The sequence below is a fragment of the Pan troglodytes genome, chromosome 9 (assembly GCF_028858775.2).
Source record: "Pan troglodytes isolate AG18354 chromosome 9, NHGRI_mPanTro3-v2.0_pri, whole genome shotgun sequence".
In the NCBI taxonomy this organism is placed as follows: Eukaryota; Metazoa; Chordata; class Mammalia; order Primates; family Hominidae; genus Pan; species Pan troglodytes.
Genome location: NC_072407.2, coordinates 52,920,136 through 52,928,581, shown reverse-complemented (window position 1 = coordinate 52,928,581; position 8,446 = coordinate 52,920,136). Strand labels below are relative to the sequence as shown.

The following is an 8,446-nucleotide window of genomic DNA, read 5'->3' as shown; positions in this document are numbered from 1 at the left end:
TATTTGTCCAGATATTTATGCCTCCAATTTTATGAAGTGCCTGTTCAAATATTTTCCCAATTTTATATTGGGTTCATTTTCTTTTATTTATTACATTCATTAATCACATGTATTGTATTTTATTGCATATATGTTGGGATAAATATTTTTCTTCACTCTTGGTTTGCATTTTAATTCTTGGATGGTATATTTTGAAACACAGAAGTCATCATTTTTGATATAAACTAACTAAATTTTTCTTCTTAATTGTTCCTTTTTTGTCCTGGTAAGGAAATCTTTCTGTGTGAGAATAATTTACTGTGTTCCCTTCACCTTCAGAACATGAATCCATGTGGAAATGCACTGTGTATGGTTTGAGGTAGGGGTCAGTATTCAGTTATGTCCATTTGAATATTTAATTGATCCAGCATTGTCCTGATCCCCTTGTAAATTTCACTGTGGAACAGCACTCTAATAATGCATGAGCATTTTGTATATAAGATGAGATTTACAAAGATAAGCACAGCATAGGAGGTCAAATAAGATTACCTCAAAGTATAGGTTCATAAATAAAACACATGGAGAAGTATAATATTGTTAGATGAAGAGAAAGAAAATATTTCCAGGTTACCATTGAGTCTTTTTACTCCAAGTTTTTTCATGAAGCCCAAGATCTCTACTTTCTTCCATTGATTTTAACTTCATTTAGACAACTCTGTCATCTATTATTTCACTTTGTGACATACAGAAATAATTAAAAACCAGAGAATATATTCTATGCCATACATCATGGGTAATGATTTTCCAAAAATGACTTAAAAAGGAACCAATACACATGGTTGCAATGTTTTCACCATATTTAGTAGAAACACTATAAATGAGTTTTGATGACATTAGAATGCAAGTAAAGACATTAAATATAACTTATTTGTCCTGTTTGATGAGGTGCGAAAAAGAGGGCTTTCTGTGATAAACAGGTTCCCAGAGCATATAGACACATTTCTGACTTTTTTCTGCTCAGAAGTGATTACAGCAAATGATAGGCCAGAGAGGAGGTGAGAAGGAGCAATTAGGGATGGTGTATATCAAGGAACTTTGATCAACATCAACAAAGCTCATGGTTCTACCTTCACAATCCAGGAATAATCCTAAAGTGCTGGTAGGTCTTGGAACATACTGCACCACAAGTGGGGAGGTGGTAAAGAGATTGCAGTGACTGTCCTCCTTAACACATCCAAGAAGAAAGAGTCCCTCCTCTCCATCTACCTTGTCATTCTGTCTCCTCTTTCCAATAATTGTTACAGACACCAAAAGCTCAATTCCAAGAGTCCCCCACGTGAACCTCCCAATAATGTTTGCCAGATGTGAAAGCCTGAGCCCCCCATACAAGAAAACATTCAGATTTTGCGGTGATATCGGGATCATCTTGAGGGTCACATCCAACATTCATGCTTCTCAAATCTCCATGCAGGAAGATATGTCTATTGGCTCTTTCAGGCTGCACAGTAAAATCAACAGCAAAAATAATTTTTAAAAAATATAGATACATGTAATTAATAGAAATTAGAATTCTTGAGGGAATAGTAGTTCTACCAAGAGTTTACTTTACCAGGAAATTTGAAGTTACAAGGACAGGAGAATTGTGACTACAACATTTAATAAAGTATAAGGATGATTAATATTCTCTATAAGAAGAACAAAACCCTAAAAACAGACATTGAAAATTTATTGAAATCTTAAAAATCGAGAGTTGAATATAAGACCAGCCTGTTTTTATCCAATCTCCAATGTAAAAGTGAAATATTTTATGCCCTGAATGCCCTTTAGCTATCAAGGTCATTATTATTAAAATATTTCTTGTTCTTAAATACTAGTGATATAATTTTGGCAAGAATGGGAAGATTTTAGCTTACTCAAGCACCGCTCTAGATAACTGGATAAAAGTCCATATGTTCAAATTATAAGTGGTAACTGAAGGCAGATTTCTGCAAAATCTTTTACCAGTCACTTTGCGGACATCCCTGCTAGCTCTAGACTCAAACCGAATTTTAGATTTTTACACGTAGCTCTTCAGGTTGTAACTAAACTGAAATTATCATTTCTATTTTTACTTCCTATTTACATAAAAATTTCTTCTTTCTTTTTACATGTTAAGTCCAAATTTTACATTATATCAATAAAATATATTTATTGTAAGTAAGTACAAATACTCCAACAAACTGCAGTGAACTCTATTCCCCAATGAAACGTTTTTAACAATTCAAATGAAATACAGTAAACAAATGTAAAACTTTTATATAACCTTGGATTATTATGCTTCCTTCTGAGCATTGTTCCATTTATTCAATTTTTTATTTCTTACGTCATTCCTTTTACCCAATATAGAACTCTATACAAGAGCCCAGAACATGTTTGTTTTTCACTATGTTTTACACTTCATGTTATAAATTGGACTATAAATAGAAACACAGATATAAAAGGGTTGCATCATCATATGTTTCACTTCCTGCTGAAATGAAATAAAGATTTGATGAAGGGTAAAATATTACCCCCACGATTCTAACAAGAAGTAATACACTGTGGGAATTCTGCCAATGGGCTGACACTTACCTCTGAATCCACTGAGCCTGTCCAGCAGTCCAGTGATGGGCCCTGCACTGAGCTCTGGATTCACAGGCTCAGATGCTTGCAGCAGCAGGGACCCATACCTGCAAGGAGAAACATACAGTTTCCACATCTACAGCCAAAAAAATACATAAAAATCACCACTTTTATTTAAAAGACATTTCATGAGAATCCCTTTAACCCACACATTTGCTAGTTCCAAAATTATCATTTTCTTTTTCAAATTCATTCTTATTCACAGTTCCTCATTTTCAAACACGATGGAAAAGTCTATCTGACTGAGAATTCATTCGGATCTTTCTTCGTATTGCTCCAAATTAGTAAGGATCATTAGTCTTAAGACTGGGAGAATATTCAAAAATGAAATTCTGGGTTCCAGACCTCTCCAGAAATTCCTGAAATCACTGTCTGGAAAAGTGGGGTTATTTTTAAGACTGCTGCATCTGTTGCTTCCTTCTCAAGGCCAGGGTGTTGAAACTTGCTCCAGGCAGGGAGATCTGCCTTTTATAGTTGAGGTTCTCTGGAGGCCTACACGGTTCAAACATACCGAGTAGTTTGTTTCATCCATTTTTCACAATTATATATTTAAATATAAACTAGAAATCATCAACACTTTTCACTGCTAAAATACTTTCCCCTTTTCTCTCTGGCTTCCCCTGGTTGACTTTGTATGCATGTAGTAAATGCAATATTTTCTCTTTCAAATATGAAGGCTTTTGAGCAATAAAAAGAAAATTAGGAATAGAGATGCTCATTTCCTTTATTTTTCTTTCATTTATTTATTTTTTGTTTTATTTATTTATTTATTTATTTTTTTTTTTTGGTTTTGCAGAACTTTCATTGAGCTGCTTAATAAAGTCACTGAGTATGGCAACAAAATAGATGACTACACGGGGTGGGGAAGGGAGAAAGTACAACCAGCACAAGGCAGTATCACTATGTGAATCAATTATACCTTCAATGTCAAAGTTCCTGCTTGATAGTTGTGGAAACTGAAAGCATCTGCTAAAATCTTGGTATGCACTCACCTGTGTAATATGTCTCCAAAAGCCTGTAAAATAAAAAAAATTGAAAGGCTTAGTGCTTTCCACAAGATGCATCTTCCACTAAGTTCAGTGTGAGATTTGGAGACAGTTTCTGAAGATATTATTTTCCTACAATGTTCCCTCCTGGAAAGCATTTTCTGTTTCTTTTCTCATGAAAATCCAAGTCTATCATATGTCATGAATTAATGTCCTGACAAAGTCTAAGTCTTGAAGACATTCTCTTTTCAAGTGAAGGGAGAGGAGGCCCACAGAGTCTATGCTCTGAGGTAACCATAAAGAAGCTACTCAGGCATCTTCCCTAAGCCCTGTTACCAAAGTGAGTGGACCCCAAAATAATATTAGTGTGATCCTAGATTCCCCAACTTCTCCATTCTGCCATGTCTCCAAATTAGCCTAAATGCCAATGAATCACTTCTCATTTTATCCACTTTCAAAAATCCTAAATAAATCACTGACTTTTGATGGGAAATATTTCTTGGGGTTGTTTGTTACCTTAGCCATTCTACAAAGTTTTGTTGCTGGTGGATAAAGTAGGAGGGACCTTCGGTCTGCTAGAATCACTAGGAGAGGCTATACCCTCCCAACCAAGGAGCATTAGTTATTGAATCATGCTTTTGGAAACAAATCATGGAAGTGAAGGGGGAGACGGATTTCAGGAGAGAGGAAAAACACCCATGTATGTGAATGTTCAACATCATGATACCCCACGGTCAGTCCGTACCTGGAGTAGCTCCACATCTGCTTTATGGCACATTTGCTTCAGATCCTCATACATTCCTCTTAAAAGCTCCCTCGAATGTTCCATTCTGGCTTTGCTTTCATTGAGTTGCTGAAAAATGTCCTCGCCCTCCTTTCGCAGCCTCTCCAAGTGATGTTGCTCTTCTTCATGGAGAAATGCAACCATCTTATGATATTCAGCTCTGATTGCTTCTATCCTTAAACTCACATAATCCTGCAGTGACAATTAGTCAAAATAGAAATGTTTTATCCATCTTCTCTTGAATTTCACTGATTCCTCTTAGCATTCTGAACACCCAATATTTTAAAACTCAATCTTGTCAATTCTCAGATTCCACAAAATTTTATTCCTTTCCTTTTTTTCTGTACTAATATCAACATAGTTGTTTCTGCCCAGTTACATTTACTTGATTAATGATAAAATGTTTTCTATGACAGTTATATAAAAATGGATTTCTCTCTTCCACACCACATTTATAGAAAGAAAACACAGTTCTTGCTTAAGAATCAAACTATCGAGTTATATTGACTAGGTAAGAAACCATTATTTCTATTTTGAAGAATTGGGGCAAGTTATGTAAAACCATTATATGACAAATGATGACATGACCCAGACTAGCATTGTCAACTCAATGCATTTCACCCAGCATAACATATTCTAATAAGGTTTCATTTATTCTCTTCCAAACTCACCCTAATCTGCAACATGGACTTCTTTGTGGTTCCTCAAACCCCCAAATAAATGCAAATTAAATATTACTGCACATGCTGTTTTCTATACCTAGAATTATTTTCATATATATATATATTTCTCACATATGTACTCACATATATATTTCTCAAATATAGATATATATGATATATGAGGAATATATACATGTATCTGTGTGTTTACATATATATTCCTCAAATATATCTGTCTATATATATATACCAACACCCAGATACACATATATATTCATATATTTATGAGGAAGAGGAAGGCAAACAGGAGAATATATATATTTCCTCCTGATCAAGATTTTGTTTCAGTGTGAATTTTTCCATGAGCCTTTTTTCTGACCACCCTATTTAAAACTCAAACCCTCATCCCCAGTCCCTGGCCTCTGTGCTCCTTTTCTACTTTCCTGCTTGATTCTTCTCCAAAGACACTACTGCACTCTAACACATCATGTACTTCTCGTATCTGCATGGTGACCATTTGCTTTTCTCATTTCCATTGCAAGATTTGTGTGTTTTCTTTCTTCTTTACTCCTTAATTTTCTAAGTTGATATTTGACATAGACTAGGTACTCATAGAATATCTTTCAGTGAATTAATATTAGAATAAATTAATGAATTAATATTAGATATCATACCCTCAATATAAACATCCACAAAGAGAAAATCATTTCTAGAATTCTTCTCAAGTCCTTAGAGTTCTCCTTATATTAAATACTAGTTCCCATATTTCTCACATATTTATGTCTTCATCAAGACACAAGTCTACATTTCTCACCACTTTTCCCATTATGTTTTATGACTTATTCAATATTAATTAGTGCTGATATTTAATTTCATGCTTTCCCTAAGGTTGCGCTCTCTCACCTTCTGCCTGAAATTTAGCTCACATTTCAATATACTTGCCCACCAGGATTCAAATTCATACTGACTCAGCCTTAGAAGGGTCACCTGAAATTTCCATGACTGACAAATAACTCTTGTGTCCAGAAGTTATCCAGGCAGCCCATTGGGAACAGTGTGAAATGGCCCAGTTTCTTGTATTTGTTGGGGTATTGCTATAGGTTTGTATGGAAACAGATGAGCATGCTAGTGTAAAATCTGTGGTCTGATTAGAAATCCTACCAAAGAGTCACACTAACTTTTATAAAAAATTAGGGTGTTTTTTTCTCAAGTGTTTTCTCCTTCTTTATTGAATTCCAGAAACATTATGGGTTGAGATCAAGTTCCTATTTTAAGAATCACCCATTTGTTCCCTATAAGTTCCTGGAGAAGGTAGAGTAATACGGTACTAACCTTCCAGCATCTTGTTCTGGTGGTTTCCATGTTCAGGTTTCTGAGATTTTCCCAAGCTTTTTCCCATAAAGACTGCATTTTTTTAGGAGCTCCTCCTGCAAAAGAGCCATGAATTTAAGCACAAGTGAGGACAATAAAGTATCATTCACACTCTGATATACGAAGGACTCCAAATGAGAGACAAATTAGCCCACAGAAAAGAGAGTTTGCTGTGTTTCTCCTCATGTTTGTCGAATCTGAGAGGTGTGAAGTCAAGGAAGCTCATAACAGACATGCTTAAGGGGACACAGAGATGGCATCATCCAATCTCCAAGGAAATAGACTTACAAGAATTTCATGTGTCCTGCATAGAAATAGATCTTCAGAGGCATTACTTACCCGGCGTTCCTCAGCAGCCCACTCAATGGGACAGTGTCTGTGATTCTGGTGCTCCTGAGAGTTGGAGCACAGCAAACAGAGCAGGCTCTTGTCCACTTCACAGAACATTTTCTTTGTCTCTCCGTGCATCCCACTTATTTGCTCCTCAGATCTAAGGAATTGCCAGAGGCTAGCTTTTCTAGCAAAGGAAGCCATATTCTTCAAACAAATGTCAGTTTTGAGGTTTCTCTGCCGTGTTGTCTTCTTGCATATGGAGCGCTGAGCAAGAACTGCCATGTCTTGCCAGTTGAGGTAGAAACAGGGCCGGCAAAAGCTGTGCCCACATTCTATGGTGACTGGGTCTAGGAAGTAGTTCATGCAGATGGGACAGGTGAGTTCCCTCTGGAAGACTTGCAAAATTTCAGAATTCATGTTTCTGAAGAAGAAAGAGCAGCATGTCATTTTGGGGTCTGGGTTGGTGAAAATCTGTGAACATATCACCATATGTGATAGCTATATTTTCCTCTTGACAGTGCTCATTAAAGCGGAACAAACTATTTCCTCTGTAACAAAAATGAAAAATTCATACACAAAGAGAGTCTTTAGGCTTTTTAGTAGACACTACTGACTAGATGACTCACAACCTCTTCTACTCCCAGTTCCTGCCCATAACATAATGCAAATCTGTTCAAAAACCTATTCCCTGGATGTCGATATGAAACTCGGGTTTTAATCTTAAGTGGTCTAGAATAAAACATGGTCGTCCCTATTTCTCTTTCAAATAACTACTGAATGACTATTGGAGAGGAGTAGAAAACCTGCATTAGGAAATAAAACATGAGAAGATGGTCAGAGGGCGCTATGGCATATGTTTAGAGAGAGGGACCCAGAAGCCGGCTCTTTAAAACAAAAACAACCCCAGAACAAATCAACAGACAAGATAAACAAAAAGACAGCAATTAAACCAGTCTAGGATAACTAGGAGATAAAATAAATAATGAAAAATATTGGGTTTATTTTTCTTATGGCTTAAATTAACTTCTTCTTTTGGCTACTCAAACTATGAACTGACATATAGTCAGTTTTTTAAAAACTGAAATATATATAATCATATTACTATGGTATTATGGTTAATTTTAGGTGTTAACTTGACTGGATTAAGTAATACATGGAGAATTGGTAAAGCATTATTTCTGGGTGAGTCTGTGAAGGTGTTTCCAGAGAAACATGTAAGTTGGCGAGCTGAGTGGGGAACAGCAGCCCTCAATGTGGGTGGACACTATCCAATCAGCTGGTAGCTCAGACTGAAGATAAAGGGCAGAGAGAAGGCAGTTTCCTCTCTTTCTCCTGAAGCTGATTCTAACTCAGCCAGGATATTGGTATCTCCAGGACACTAGCTTCATGAGAGCCTATGTTCAACTTCTCAGACTCCATAATCAAGGGAACAAATTCTCCTAGTGGACTTCCTCTCCTGTCCAGTGTCATGTGTAGAGTAAAGACAGATGTATGATCCGAGGGACGCATTAGACAGTCTAGTTATTGTTTGAACATCATAGGGTATACTTACACAAACCTAGATGGTGTAGCCTACTACACACCTATGGTATACAGTATAGCATATTGTTCCTAGGCTACAAACCTGTATGGTATACGATAGGCAATTGTACCACAGTTGTAAGTATTTT

The 8,446-nt window shown here is 36.2% G+C and overlaps 1 pseudogene; it reads right to left on the bottom strand.

Moving 5' to 3' along the window:
* Nucleotides 1–996: 996 nt before the first annotated feature.
* LOC100613184 (tripartite motif-containing protein 51-like) lies at nt 997–7,193 on the bottom strand (annotated as a pseudogene).
* Nucleotides 7,194–8,446: the final 1,253 nt, after the last annotated feature.